Source organism: Talpa occidentalis, unplaced genomic scaffold (assembly GCF_014898055.3).
Source record: "Talpa occidentalis isolate TD23 unplaced genomic scaffold, MPIMG_talOcc4v2.1, whole genome shotgun sequence".
NCBI lineage: Eukaryota > Metazoa > Chordata > Mammalia > Eulipotyphla > Talpidae > Talpa > Talpa occidentalis.
In genome coordinates this window covers 34,238,928-34,254,974 of record NW_026555331.1, presented here as the reverse complement: position 1 = coordinate 34,254,974, position 16,047 = coordinate 34,238,928, and the positions used below count along the sequence as shown (strand labels likewise).

Here is a 16,047-nt window from a genome sequence, read left to right as displayed (position 1 = left end):
TTTTCTAGATTCCTGCTATGAGTGAGACCATCCGGTATTTTTCTTTTTCTTTTTGGCTTATTTCACTGAGCATGATCCCTTCCAGCGCCATCCATGTTGCTGCAAATTGCATGTGTTTATCTTTTTTGAATGCTGAGTAATATTCCATGGTATATATGTACCACATCTTCTTGATCCAGTCATCTATTTTTGGGCATTTGGGTTGTTTCCAAAGCTTAGCTATTGTAAACAGTGCTGCTATAAACATAGGAGTGCAGGTGCTCTTTGGAATTGATGTTTCTGTGTCCTTTGGGTAAATACCTAGGAGTGGAATTGCTGGATCATATGGAAGCTCTATGTTTAGTAGGTCCAGAAATCTCCACACAGCTCTCCATAGTGGTTGGACCAGTTTGCACTCCCACCAACAGTGCACAAGAGTTCCTTTTTCTCCACATCCTCGCCAACATTTGTTGTTGCTAGTTTTTTTAATATGTGCCATTCTCACTGGTGTGAGATGGTATCTCATGGTAGTTTTGATTTGCATTTCCCTGATTACAAGTGATGTTGAACATTTTTTCATATGTCTGTTGGCCATTTGCATTTCCTCTTCAGAGAAGTTTCTTTTTAGCTCTTCTGCCCATTTTTTGACTGGATTATTTTCTTTGTTGTTGCTGAGTCTCATCAGCTCTTTGCAGATTTTTGTGATCAGTCCTTTATCATTAGTGTTGGGTGCAAAAATGTTCTCCCAGTTGGTGGGGTTTCTCTTTGTTTTTGTTATTGTCTCTTTTGCTGTGCAGAAGCTCTTTAATTTGATGTAGTCCCAGCTGTTTATCTTTGTCTTCACTATCACTGCTTTGGGTGATGTGTCTGTAAAGATGTCTTTGATGTACAAATCCCGTAGTGTTTCGCCTATATTTCCTTCTATGTATTTTATGGTTTCAGGTCTTATGTCTAGTTCTTTAATCCATTTTGAGTTGATTTTTGTGTATGGTGTGAGGTAGTGGTCAAGCTTCATTCTTTTGCATGTAGCAACCCAGTTTCCCAGCACCATTTATTGAACAAACTTTCTTTGCTCCAATGCATAGTCTTTGCTCCTTTGTCAAAGATTAGTTGACCATAAATCTGTGGGTTTATTTCTGGATTTTCTATTCGATTCCATTGGTCTGTATGTCTGTTCTTGTTCCAATACCATGCAGTTTTGATGATTATGGCTTTGTAGTATAGTTTGAAGTCTGGGAGTGTGATGCCTCCATTTCCTTCTTTTTTTTTCAGTAGAGCTTTGGCTATTCGGGGTTTTTGGTGATTCCATATGAATTTCATCAATAATTGTTCTATTTCTTTGAAGAATGCCATTGAGATTTTGATTGGAATAGCATTGAATCTGTATATTGCTTTTGGTAGGATGGCCATTTTAATAATGTTTATTCTTCCAATCCATGAGCAGGGGATGTCTTTCCATTTCTTTGTGTCTTCTTCTATTTCTTTTAACAGTGTTTTATAGTTTTCTTTGTATAGGTCCTTTACCTCTTTTGTTAGATTTATTCCCAAATATTTGATTTTTTTTGTTTCGATAATAAAAGGGTGGTTTTTTTGATTTCTTCTTCTTCAGATTTATTGTTTGTGTATAGGAAGGCTACTGACTTTTGCGTGTTGATTTTGTATCCTGCCACTTTACTGAATTGATTGATGAGTTGAATTAGTTTTTCTGTGGAGATTTTGGGGTTCTCTATGTATATTATCATATCATCTGCAAATAGTGATAGTTTGACTTCTTCTTTTCCTATTTGGATTCCTTGGATGTCTTTCTCTTGTCTTATTGCTCTGGCTAGGACTTCCAGTATTATATTGAAAAGCAGTGGTGAGAGTGGACATCCTTGTCTTGTTCCAGATCTTAATGGAATTGCTTTCAGCTTTTCACCATTGAGAATGATACTGGCTGTTGGCTTCTCATAGATGGCCTTTATGATGTTGAGGTATGTTCCTTGTATCCCAAGAATTTCAAGGGCTTTTATCATGAATGGGTGTTGCACTTTGTCGAAAGCTTTCTCAGCATCTATTGATATTATCATATGGTTTTTTATATTTCTTTTTGTTGATGTGTTGGATAACGTTGATTGATTTTCGGATGTTAAACCATCCTTGTGCCCCTGGAATGAATCCAACTTGGTCGTGGTGAATTATCTTATGGATACATTGTTGGATTCTGATAGCTAAAATTTTATTGAGGATTTTTGCATCAGTGTTCATTAGGGAGATTGGCCTATAGTTTTCCTTTTTTGTGTTGTCCTTATTCGGTTTTGGTATTAGTGTAATATTGGCTTCATAGAACGTGTTTGGTATTGTCCCTTCCTTCTCAATTTTTTGGAAGAGTTTGTGAAGGATAGGCACTAATTCGTCTCTGAATGTTTGGTAGAATTCATTTGTAAATCCATCAGGTCCTGGGCTTTTGTTTTTGGGGAGGTTTTTAATTACCATTTCAATTTCGCTGCTTGTAATTGGTCTGTTTAGGTGTTCTATTTTCTTCTTTATCTAGCTTTGGGTGATTGTAGAGTTGTAGGAATTTGTCCATCTCCTCTAGATTGTTGAACTTGTTTCCATATAACTGTTCATAGTAGTTACTGATTATTCTTTTGATTTCTGCTGTGTCCGTTGTGATTTCTCCTCTTTCATTTATGATTCTGTGTATTTGTGCTTTCTCCCTTTTTTCCTTTGTGAGCCTGGCTAGGGGTTTGTCTATTTTATTTATTTTTCAAAGAACCAGCTCTTGGTTTCATTGATCTTTTGGATTGTTTTTTTAGTTTCAATTTCATTTATTTCTGCTTTGGTTTTTATTATTTCTTTTCTTCTACTGGTTCTGGGGTTTTTTTGTTGTTCTTTTTCTAGATCTTTGAGCTTCGAGATTAGGTTGTTTCTTTGAGTTCTTTCTTGTTTTTTGATGTGAGCTTCTATTGCTATATTTTTCCTCTTATTACTGCTTTTGCTGCATCCCATACATTTAGGATATTGGTGTCCTCCTTGTCATTCAATTCAAAGAATTTTTTAATTTCTTCTTTGATCTCCTCGTTAGTCCAGTGGTCTTCCAGTAGTGTGGCTTTTAATCTCCATGAGGTAGGATAGTTCCTTGCCTTCTTTTTATGATTTATTTCTAGTTTGATGCCTTCGTGGTCAGAAAAGATGGTTGGTATGATGTCAATCTTGGTGTATCTGTTGATGTTTGTCTTGTGCCCCAGTATGTGATCGATCCTGGAGAATGATCCATGTGCGCTTGAGAAAAATGTGTACTCCGTTTTTTTTGGGTTTAGTGTTCTATAGATGTCTGTTAAGCCCAAATGCTCTAGGTCCTTATTTAGAGCTTTAGTTTCTTTACTTATTTTTTGTCTTGTTGATCTATCCATTGTTGATAGTGGTGTGTTGAAGTCTCCCACTACATATGTGTTTTCTCTGATGTCTGTTTTCAGAGAGGACAACAGTTGTCTGATATATTTTGGTGCTCTTTCGTTTGGTGAATATATGTTAATGAGTGTTATTTCTTCTTGAAGTATTGTCCCCTTAATCATAATGTAGTGACCATTGGGGTCTCTTTTTATTTTTTTGAGTTTGAAGTCTGTTTTATCTGATATAAGTATAGCTGTTCCTGCTTTCTTTTTGGCCCATTTGCTTGTAGGATTGTTTTCCATCCTTTGACTTTGAGCCTATTTTTATCTTTTGTAGCTAAATGTGTTTCCTGGAGACAGCAAAAGGTTGGGTTTTGTTTCTTAATCCAGGCTGCAACTCTGTGTCTTTTTATTGAAGAGTTTAGTCCATTTACATTTAGAGTTAATATTGATATGTTAGCATCTGTATTTGCCATTATGTTTGTCTTTCCTTTGATTTTATTTATTTATTCTTTTAATAACTTTTTTTTTTTTTTGGTCTTCTTTCGTTGTTATTCGTCCCTCTGAGGTTCTGGCTTTAGGATTCCTTGTAGTATTTTTTGGAGTGGGGGTTTAGTCGCAATGAAATTCCGGAGTTTCTCTTTGTCTGGGAAGGTCCATATTCTTTCTTCATGGAGGAAAGAGAGCTTTGCGGGATAGAGTATTCTTGGTTGGCATCTGTTTTCTTGGAGTCTGTTGACTATGTCCTCCACTCTCTCCTTGCCCGTAGTGTTTCTTCAGAGAAGTCTGATGTCAGCCTGATTGGTTTTCCTTTGAATGTTATCTGTTTCTTCCCTCTTGTCAGCTTCATTATTTTTTCCTTGTCCTGGATTCTTGGGAGCTTTACTATTATGTGTCTTGCTGTGTTTTTCCTTTCGTCGTGGAAGTTTGGTGTTCTTCTTGCTTCTTGTATATCAATTTTCAGCTCCTTCTTCTCATTTGGGAAGTTCTCTTCAATTATATCCATGAATATTTTCTCTGTTCCTACATCTCTCTCCTCTCCTTCTGGAATTCCTATAACTCTATATTTCCTTTCCTCATGGAGTCAGATAGTTCCCGAAGTCTTTCTTCATTCTTTTTCCTTCGTACTTCTCTTTCCTTTTCTGTTTTGGTTCTTTTTATTTCTGTGTCTTCAAGATTACTTATTCGTTCTTCCATTTCATCTATTCTGCTTTCATTGCTTTTCCCAGAGTTCTTTAGTTCCTCCATTAATTCTTTGATCTCCTGCATTTCTCTTACTTCCCTCTTTAGGGACTCAATTTCCTTCTTCTGATCTATCACTTTTTTAATCATGGCAATTTTAAATTCTCTTTCTGGAAGGCTCAGAAGTTCTTCCAAGTTGCTGTCGTTGCAATCTGGGGAGTGGTTTTCTTTTTGTGGTGTGCTTCTTTCCTGAGGAGTTTTTAGGTTGCGTGTGGTTCTTCTACTCCCTACTGTCTGTTTTCTAATTTGTCGTATGCGTTGGGACACTGTGTTGCTCGGACTGACTGAATTCTTGGGTGAACTTCTCCGCTCCCCTCTGGCTCTTCCAGGAGCCATCTCTGTCTTCTGGGGGAGCTTTCTGCTGGTTTTAGGCAGTTTTTACTGAAGAAATGCCCCTGTTCTCAAATGGCGAAGCGGGATGCAGTCCCTGCGCCTCCGGTTTCAGGCACACTCTTCTGCGCACCCGGTCTGCCCCGGACGTGGGTGCCTGCTCCCTGTGGGCTCAGACTGCTGGTCGGAAGGGGCCTGGCGTGGAATAACTCCGGCTGGCCACTGGGTCCTCCAGAAACCTTCTGCCCTTTTCAAGCAGTCTTAAGAAATGTCCTGTTTTATAGGGTGTTAGTGACTTTTTTTTTTCCTGGTCGCTAGGTGGCGCCAGAGATCTCTCCTATTGTCCTTGGGGGGCTGTTTTTCGCCTCCCCCCACCCCGTGGGACAGAGAACAGAGCGGGAATGGTAGGGTACACCTCAACAGCTTTGGGGTGCTGTGTCTGCCTTGTGCCCCACCGTCGTGGAGAAACCACGCCCCGAATTTTCGTGCCCCGGGTCTCAGTTCAAAGCCCTCAGTTCCAGGACGCGGGCTGTAGCCCAGTTCAGTGGCGCGGGAATGGAGCCTTTTGCACCGCTCCCGTGCCTGGGCGCCTGGTTCCTGCTCACTCAGGGAGGGACCGTCACCTCAGTGAGGACCTCCGCGCGTCTCCCCGCAAGCCTAGGTCGTCTCCCCGCAAGCCTAGGTCGCAGGCGCGGGGACCTGGGCAGCCGCGATCCAGGTCTGCACTTGCTTTTCAAGCGCGCCAAGCGCACCGCTCTCCGCGCAAGCTTACCGGCAGCCCGGGCTGTGTGCGCGTCTCCCGGGTCTTTGTTCTTCTCTAATGGCGCCCGGAGCCGTTCGCTCACCGCTGCGGCGGATCCTGCAGGGTTCGCCTCAGCTCCCGTTCATGGGGTGTGGTGGCTGCAATAGTTCCTTTCCACTCACAGTCCCGCTTGCTGTGTCCGTTTTTCTTGTTGGCCGTTTTGGTTTGTTGTTTCCTCCTCTCTGCCGGTCGGAGAGTGCCGCCTCTGTGGGCGGGGGAGGGGAGCAGGGTTCTGCGCTTCCCTCCCTTCTAGTCCTCTTTTATGGCCAGTTTCTTCTTCGGGCAGTTCGCTGGCGTCACCCGTTTATCTTCCGTGTCCCAGTTCTCACTGGGACCTGCCGCTTTTCCTCCCTATTAACTTTTTTTAATGGGAGATCTTACTCGCAGCGTCTCCTCGCCGCCATGTTGCTCCGCCCCTTCAAATAACTTTTGATGTTAGGTAGTTATGTGTTTTTTTTTACATGCAAGTCAGAGGAGTTCAAAGAATACATGTTATTACCATCATAGAATTCCTTCTATTTCTGTATATGTCAATACGATTGCCCTTCATTTTCAGCAATAAAAATTAAAAAATAAGAATAGAATGGATGCTGAATCATGTCTTATTCTAACAATAAAAAATATTTATATATGATTATATAAGCTGATTGCCCAAAAGATAAATAGCCCTAACCATCTCATTAAGAAGGACATTCCCCCCAAAATCATACATATTGTGGTTAAAATACGTGATATGTTTATGTTATTTTGATAAGTTGGATAGCAGCAATTCTAATAACTCAAACTAGAACTCAAACTTCTCTAACTCTTAGAACCTATAGTCATGGGAAACTTTTAAAGATTTAAATTTAAATATAAGTTCATATTCCTGGTGTTGAAAATTGATGAATAAAATAGCTCATGTTGATAATACCCTATAATAATATAAATTCTACAGAGAAAAGTAAAAATAAAAACATGATGAACTCTTAAATTTTCACCTATTAATGATGGGTCTTTTCAAGTACATTTTAAAATAGAGAAAGATCTGGTGCACACTTGAAATTTTATAATGTTATAATGCAACACTACTTGGATAAAAATAAAGTAGGTATGGTCATTATCGAAATAATCAAGGCATTTAGATAACATTGGATACATTTTAAATAGTGCTGATTTACTTTGGTTTGAACTATCAAAGTTCATAATATACCTGAAAGTAGATCCATTACAACTATTTAAACTTATAGTATCAACTTTAAAAGTCAGAAGATTTAAAATTTTTTATGACATTTTTTACCTCATTCACTCTTTTTAGTCTCTTCCTAGAGCAACTCCCTTTTAATCACAATCTATAGTCTTATCTTCTCTTCCCTCTTTTGTTTGATAAAGGACAGGTTTTTGAGAATTTCAATGAGAACACAAAACATATGCTTTCAAAGATTTACTTTGGATTTCTTTATTTAACTATTTTTTTTCCTAACACAATTTTTTTTTTTTTTTCTTTAATGAACCGTTTGCCATTTCTTATATTACATAATATTTTCACAAGCCATTTGTTTATTTTTTCCCTTGTTGATTCACGTGCCTCTGATTCTTCACTTCCTGCTCAGAAGTGAGATTGTATTACCTGTGTATGTAAGCCATAGAGATGGCTGGGAATTTCTAATGCATTTCTTCCTAACCTTGCTATGTCTTTGAGGGTTCTCTATGTGATTATGTTAATGCAAATTGTCCTTGTGGCATGGGTGATCCTTGACCACTACTCTTACTAGCATTACTGGAGCATTGTATTGTTTCAGTGATAATGATTGTTTTATAATTAAGCAAACCAGAAATTATTAATCAGTCGCCAATAACCTTTAAGTTACAGATGAATAGATTTCAAATGTGTATATATCAATGAGACATTCCTTATTTTTATAGAGTCCTAAGGGGAATGGAGTGTGTTGAGAATACCATGTTGGCCACATTTTCTTACGATGGAAACAGCAGTAAACAATGACTCTCCTAAGTGGCAGGAAGAGGTGTGTGGCAATGAATCCCAGCTCACAGTTCACTGAAAATCAGCATGCTATAAGATGCTGATCTTTGATTTGAACATTTCCTCAGCCCAGCTGCTGCCTATGAGCCTTTAATTAGAAGAAACACAATACCCTTCAAACCATGATGTTGGCTAGCATCCATTATATTTGGTTCTTGCAAAGGTCAATATTTAATGCCATCAGAGCTCACTCTAGGGAGAGTGAGAGCCTAACCTTCTAAAGCCAAAATATCCCCCAGGCACAAACATAAATGTGGGTTCCATTCCACACTGTTGAAGAAACATACTATTTTCCTATAATCAGCAAAGCTGTAAGGAAAACAAGCACACAAAGGGCAGTTCTCCAAAGAGTGTTAAACTGTGTAGATGACATCTATGTTATTTTGTGCTCAGTCTGTCTTCAATTTACAAGGCTTACATGGGAACCTCCCTGTGAGTACCTTTATCACTCCACCTGCCACCTTCCAACCCTTGTCTGTTGACAAGGGGTGGGCACCAGATCCAAATTAAGCCAGTCTGGTGCCCTACCTCTCAGCTACAGCTTATTGGTCCAGAGTGAGCACCTTTACCAGCTTATGCCAATAAGTCCCACATTGAATATTTAGACTTAGGACTGATGGACTTAGGTCAGTCACTAATCAGTATGAAGGAGGAAAGTCACACCTTCATTTCTGTCATGTGGGAAAAGTCAGACAGCACCAAGAGAGAAGTTTCAGTGGTAATGGAAGCTCACATTGAAGTAACCCCCATTACTTCTATATCTAGTGTTTAACTCTTCTTTGGATTCCCTGAGAAAACCTAGAATCTTAAAAATGAATTCCCATTGTTACTTTTTTTTAAGATTTATTTATTTATTTATTTATTTATACAAACACTGGGTACAGTCAGAAGTGCGGGAGGGCGAGAGAATTCACCAGAGCCAGAGCGGGGAGCAGAGCAGGCAGAAGGACCGAGGTACACTGCTGAGGGGAGCAGCGGGCGGCAGGAGAGGTCTGCGTGCCATGCGGGACCCTCCTCCAGTGGCAGGGGAGCAGCCGGGGATCGAACCGGTGCTGCAGAGGCTGCAGGCAGCTTCGCAACCCAGCGCTCAACCGCTGCGCCACCGGGGAGGCCCTCCCATTGTTACTTAAAAGGGTTTGAGTTTGGTGTCTGGATTTGTAAACAATGGATTCCCGACTTTCAAAATCAGATTTATCAGACCTACTACAAAGTAATTGCCAATCTTTACATTTATGAACTAAAGCAGTGTATCATTCTACCTGATCATCGAATCTTTTTGCCCACTCCTTATAGTTTTATTTTTGCTCCACTTGTGATTAGAAAATCCTTGTTTTGAAATGGCTTCTTGTGAACAGTGATTGCTCTGAAGTTTTATCTAGATAGTGCTGTTTCCATATGTACATTGTTTGATTGATAAATGCAGTAAAATATCCAGCACTGTGACTCCAGCTGCCAAAATTCTCTTAAAAATGGAAACCAGAACTGTCTTTTTTTTTTTTTGAAGAAGAAGAAGATAGGCCATATGCCAAGATTTTCTTCATTGAAGGAAGACAATAGGAAGTAAAATAATTGAAAGAAAAACAAGTCGTGGCCCCAAGAAGAATTGTGTATCCCTCCACAGCAGCTGCCACACAGGGACAGCCGAAACACCAGCCCACACACCAGCCCAAGAAAACGGGGAATCCCTATCCCCAACTATGGAGACCATGAAAATGAGGACGCTATGAGAGAAGGAGGTGCTTGTGTGTGCATGTGTGCGTGTATGCATGGTAGATACATGTTCAGTCTCTCAAGGCAATTGAAATTGTGAATGAAAATAGAAATTTCCCCAGAAGCTGCCCCAGGATTAGCAGTGAGAAAGAGGCCTGGCTGTCTCACCCTCCTACCCACTTAGTACATCCTGGCTTTGCCATAGCTGCTCTGCACTGTGTCTTGCCTTTTATAATATCATTCTTAATTCTATTTCTGTGGCACTCTCAAGCATACCTGCTATGCGAAAGATCCTTTCCTGGGATTCTTTCACGTTGACCTACTGCTGGAATCATAATTCTCTTGAAAGTCATATACATGAACAAAATAGGGGTAGTACTTTGTCCCATTCCTTTTAAAATATAGCCAGTATCAAGATTTCCATCAATAATTCCCATTTGAAAATAGAAGTAATTAAAACTTTCCTTCTCCTCTTCTGTACACTAGCTAGTACAGTGTTGGCTAGCTCTTCCTCTCAGTATTGCTTGTAGAGTTCTAGAAGTAGCATCAGTCCCTGGATATAGTCATGAAGCCTGGGCACTGAGATCTCAGATTCTTTCCCCAACATTTTAGTTCATTTCTTCTGTTCATCCAGAAGATGCTGCTCTTGTTGCAGATGTTGATTGCAACTCCCAGCACCTGGAATTAATTAATTGACAATTTGGTCAAAACAAGCAGCCTTGCTGATTTGTTTTAGATTCTCCCTTCTAGTTATTTATAGGAGAGGAAGCCATGGAATTAGGCAACAAGGAGCAATTATTCTACAAAAATGAACAAAGAAGCATGTAGGACTCAAGCAGAAGTTTGGAATTCTGATTTTAGGTCTAGAACTGAGGAGCTGAGCCCTGTTGCTTAGTGAATTTTTGGAGTAAATTAGCAGTCATACCCAGGAATCATGGCAGGAAATACCTCCTGAAGTCTGTTGGTCTGTAGTCCCTCTGTCCAGAAAATTCCTAAGACCCAGAGCAAGAGGCCACAAGATGACTTTCAAGGGTGGTTCTGAAAGGAGGTCTTCTTTTTCTGGACTTATCAACTTGCTAGTTAAATGAAAGAAAAGATGAAAAGGGCGTGTGTGTTCTAGCCTCTCCATCATCTCCAGCAGATTTGCAGATCTGGACTATCAGCACTGCAGAATGATGTACCATTTGAAACTAGCTCAGGTTAGCTGAAGCTTCAGTGAGAAAAGGTCTTCATCACCCATTACTAAAAGCTTAGTAATTTATTAAGTAATTTACCACTGTGGTCTTACTCCCTATACCATGTAACTCCAAACTAATCATGAGAAAAACACAGGCAAATCCCAATTGAAGAAACATTCTACACAATACATTCTTTAAATCTGCCAGATTCATCAAAACTCAGGAAACTCTGAGAAACCATTGCAAACAAGGGGAGACTAAAGAGACATAACAGCTAAATGTATTGTGGTGTTCTGGGAAAAGCTTAAACTATGTGACAGGCAGCTGTAGCACTCAGGTCCCATTTTACTACTGGTTATTACTCAAGGACTATTCTCAGCTTGCTGCAGACCACCTGCAATTCCTTCTTATGTGGCCTTCTTGCACCATGGCAGCTTACTTCTTCAAAGTCACAGGGGAATCTTTATTTCCACTTTCCTGTATAGTAGAGTCATATGAGGGGAAAAAATTAAAATTAAAACTTCAAACTTCTGTGTGAAACAAAACACCATAAGCAAAATTTAAAGGCATGTTACTCTGGAAAAAGATATTTGCAACAAAGAATTGCTTCCAGATAATTTGGGGTGGGAGTGGATGGTACTTTTAGGAGACATGATGATGGGAGGTTATAAAGCAGAGAAAAAGAGCTAACAGTGACCACACCTGAAGAGAGAAGTTCAATACTGTCAAAAAATTAACAAGGATGTGAGACAGTGATACTTCATTAAAAATTATTTTAAAAATCTCAATTTTGATTGAGGCAACTCAGATTTGTTACTACAACTTCTGAAATCTTTCTATTATACAACTTGTTGTATTATAACAGCATTGTCTTCCCACTAGAATGGGCTCCTTTTAATCCAAGATTCAAATCTTTGAATCCACAGTCTCAATTACAAAATGGTTACAAACAGTTCTGGAATCTGAGTTTCTGCCTGGCTCCACCACTTACGATTTTGAGTTATTTCATTCCCCTACCCACTCACCCCGGTCCGCTCCCTTGTGCAGTGGGGGAATAATAATATTAATGGAGGCAGCTTCAACAATATTATCAATGTTAAATGAGTTAATGCACATAAAGTATTTAAAATAATGCCTGGATCTTGGTAAAAGCTGCACAAACATTGTTGAGTGAATTAGCCTTATGAGTAATATGAGCAAACTTTCCTTTGTCTCTCAAGGAATTTAACCTACACCATTTCAATTACATGCAAGACAAATGAGTCTTCAAGACAAGTATGTGAAAGATGTTTCCTTTTTTCACCTCACTCCAGAAATCACCAAGATTTCAAGGATGATGCAAGGTCTCCCAAATTTTCAGGAGAAGTAATAAATAGTGACATGGTACCAGGAATTGGTCAAATTTGGAGGTGAAGGACACATTTCTTCAGATTGTGAAGTCTATCTGAGACTTTCCTCCAAAACAGGAGTCAAGTGCCTACTACACAGTTAGAGGAAACAATCCATATAAGATCACCCTTATTTCTGACAACTGAGTGAAAAGATTTCCCAAAACCCCCCTCAGTTTTGATAATTTATTATACTCACAACCCAATAAAAGCTACTAAATTTGTGGTTATATTTATTATAGGGAAATGATACATTAAAATCATCAAAGGAAGAGATGTATGGGGCAAAGTCTAGGAAAGTGCCAAATATGAGTGTATTACACTCAGCTTGTATTACACTCTTGGCATTGATGTGTGATGAGTCGCAGGAAGGATTGCCATCTCATGTTGCTCAGCTTGCCTCTGTGTCCAGAATGTTCTGGAGGCTAAATAGATTACCTGTAATGATGAAGTCAGTTTTTCAATTCACTGATACCTTGTGACCCCAAGTCCCCCATCCTAAGTCATAAGGTTGGTCATTCTGGTGTATCCAGTTCCCATTCCCAGACTATTAAGTGTGTCCAGCTGAAGGAGGAGGAAGAAGTATGGAAGGGGAGCAGAGAAAAGAGAAGAAGCGCAGAACTGGAAGCTTTCTTTTTAAAAGAAAAATGATTCATTTCCCAAGTTCATGACCACCACTCAGTAATAATTGCTGGCATAGCCCTTCACATTAGTCAGAGAATTTGTTGCTTCTTAAATTTCATAACCATCTTATGAGTTTTCAGGAATTTGTAGATGAGGAAACAGATTCAAAGAGTCCAAATAAGTGGCCCAAAGTCCCCAGAGTGAAATGAAGACATGCTGGGACCAGAAACCAGTTTTCTGACCCATATTCCTGTTCTTTCCAATACGAAGTAGTCTCTGATTCTCATATGTAAGTCTGTCTTTTAACTAACACAGCTCTGCAAATTTTAGATTAAAGTGCTCAAAACAGTCTCTTCCAATTCTGTTAAATTCATAGGCTTCTTATCAAGTTTTGTGATATACTAAAAGGATTGCACATCAGCAACACTGGAACTGGGAACAATAATCTTAGCTCAAATTTTATCGTGAAAGGGACATGCAAATTTTTGCTTTGTTCTGGAATTTTGTCAAAATGACACAGTCAAGTCTTTTGTCTCTTAGACCCTTCTCAGTCTACCCCTTTCCCCTCGTTCCCACCACCACCACCAATCTCTACTGGTGAAATGAGCACTGTATCAAAGAATTAACAAAGGGATCTTCCTGACATTTTCCATCATTTGAAACAACAGGTTGATGGACTTGGACATGACAAAGGGTTGATGAATTTGGAAACAAAGGGTTGATGGATTTGGACATTCTGTGTCTGGTGAGAGCAGAGTGGGCCAGGAGCAAGACATTTTGTCCCCACTTCAGACTTTGCTTTACATCTGATTTCTGTGATCAGAGTGCTTTTTGCTGTTTGTTCCAATAAAATCTTAATAACCAGCAGTCCTTTATCTAACTTATCAAACATTACCAGAAAACAATAATTACAGTTAATAAAACTAACATTGGCTAAAACTGTTTGTGGTAAATTTGTTAAAGATGAAAAACTAAAACAATTAGAAGTAAGAAACAGATGTGGTAGAAATGATTTTTCAAACCAAAACTGACATCCAAAATTGTACTTGTCTTAAAAATACTTCTTAACTGAGAGTAAATGGAAAAATCAAATTTTCTACATATCTATAAAATTTAACCTGAGAAATAAGGTTGATAGAAATAATTTCTGCAAATGTAAACTCATAATCAAAGAATATACAGCTAGGCAAAAATTTAGTTGAAATAAATGAATTGAATCAGATGATAATTGATCCTAGTGATAATCTTTTTACACAAACAATAATTACAAGGAAAAATGTTTTACCAAATGTTAGAATTAAATTGATTGAATGAAAGATAATCCTTATAAATTTTTTTCAATAATAATCCATCAATTTTGATGTAATTCTTACTAAAGTGTTTGTGTTTATAAATACAGAGATAAAATATCCTTGGCATCAATATGAAAATCTGGACAGTGGGATCAAAGCAGCAGAATCAAAATATTATTAACTTTTATTCCCTTCTGTGGGACAGATGTAAAATTACAGCCATTAACTTTATGAAAATGCAAGGCATCACTGTTCCAAATAAGATCAACACAGTAAATCCCAACTGAGAGTCATTGATAGGTTCCCAGAAACTTATTTTGAGCAAAAGATGCATAAGGAAAACAGGTCCTCAAATCATATCCTTTCATGATATTTAGACCAGGTTTGTTGTTTTTTCTTACCTATGTTACAGACACAACACTGAACAAAATGATGTGACTCAAGAACCTGCTATCATGTACAGGAAGGTTGCCAGAGCAATGAATTGTAATTGGTTCACATATCACCTGAAAGAAGTAAAGGTGTCTCATCTTACCTTGCAGGATCCACTTGGACTTGTCTTGAACTTGAGGATATTAAAGAGAGAAGAGCAGATAGTAATTAAATACTGAGAACCTCCCATAAGTTCTCAGGTGTCCTCCAAGGTCTCACCTGATTTAGATTCTCTCCTTCTACATTTCCCTCCACTACTCCCACATCCTTTCCATCCTCATCTGTGGCCCAAGAGAGTTGGGAAAGGTGGATGAAAAGGACAAGTGAAGTGCTCTAAGTCATTGCGATCAAATTCAGAGATGAGTCTGCATCACTTTACCTGATTTCAAGACTCAGCTTAACAGGTGAGGAGGAAAATGGATGCATCTTGAGGAGATTAAGCAAGTGAAACAAGTCAGAAAGTGAAAGACAGATACCAAATGATTTCACTCATTTATGAAATAAAAGTAACCAAAGAAAACAAACTGCAAATCTCAACAAAAATAATTCTTAGACGCTGGGAAAAAAAATATACTGGTTAGCAGCGGGAAAGAGGAATTGAAAGGGAATAAGGGAAGGAAGGGGCTAGCTCATATGCATGGGAAGTCTGGTGGAGGGAGAGTGAAGCATGTGCACATATGGGAGTGTGAAAACATACTCCCAAAATGATATGGTTACTTAAATGACTATGAAATTAATAAAAGTTGAAGAAGAAAAAAAAAATCAGGTGGGAATTAGCCCATTAGAACTAAGTTTCCATCCTAAAACCAGATGAATCCACTCTTGCTTCTGCTATGATAACATCCCCACCAGGGCCTCCCGCCTAAACCAACTTTTAGCACATTCTGTTTGAGAATCCTGCTTCCAATCTGAGCCCCGTGCTTGGGGCAGCCACCTTCTGTGAGGCCAACTTGAGAGGACTATGTTAACTTGTCTGCCTGAGGAAGTCCCTATTCTTGGTTTGAGCTACCACCTAATTTACCACCATAATTTCCAGGTAGTGTGTTTAGTCTGTACAACCAAATTGATATTACCCTGCTCTGGCGCTGGCCTCCACCCCAGGCACTTGTCCTATCCCAGGGGCCATGTCTGAGTCAAAAGTCCACACCCTCCTTGTCTGCTGCATCCCTGCTCTTTCTCATCCAGTTTTAACAAGATGAAGCACAGGTTGGTCTTCTCATAACAGCTTTCTCTGTCAAATCATTCTCTATTGGCCAGACAGGAGGCCAGGGGGCCAGAATGGACATGTGGTGATTTAGAAAAGGCTGAGAAATTCTTGTCAGGGATCTCATAATTCGACTCAGGAACAGCAGAAACTACAGGTTTAAAGAGGTTAGTCAGCAAATTCTTACTAAGCACCTACTGTGTCCAGACACCATCTAAGCCCCAGACCTTTCTTCTTTAAAACAAAACAATTTTGCTTCCCCCCACCCCCTCAGTGTAGTCCCCCATAGAGTTTCCTTCCCCAATGTACCTGTGCACCATCACCTCAGTCCCCTGTGTGCCCTCCCTCCCTCCCTCTGATCCCTCTCCTGCCTCCTCCCCTGCAGGATGTCTCTGATTTATAATAGTCTGTTTTGCTTTGTGTGTTTTGTACTGTTATTGTTTTTTTTACACTGACATATTATTGGAGT

At 39.3% G+C, this 16,047-nt stretch overlaps 1 long non-coding RNA gene across 2 annotated transcripts in view; it reads left to right on the top strand.

Moving 5' to 3' along the window:
- Window positions 1–14,551, top strand: part of LOC119239360 (uncharacterized) — a 105,614-nt gene extending 91,063 nt beyond the window's left edge. Inside the window, exon 12 of one of the 2 annotated variants that reach the window (XR_008550602.1) lies at window positions 14,485–14,551. This is a non-coding gene — a long non-coding RNA (uncharacterized LOC119239360). Of the gene's footprint in view, window positions 1–7,632; window positions 7,727–14,484 lie in introns of those variants that run through there. The other variant, XR_008550603.1, reaches the window with a different exon arrangement.
- Window positions 14,552–16,047: the final 1,496 nt, after the last annotated feature.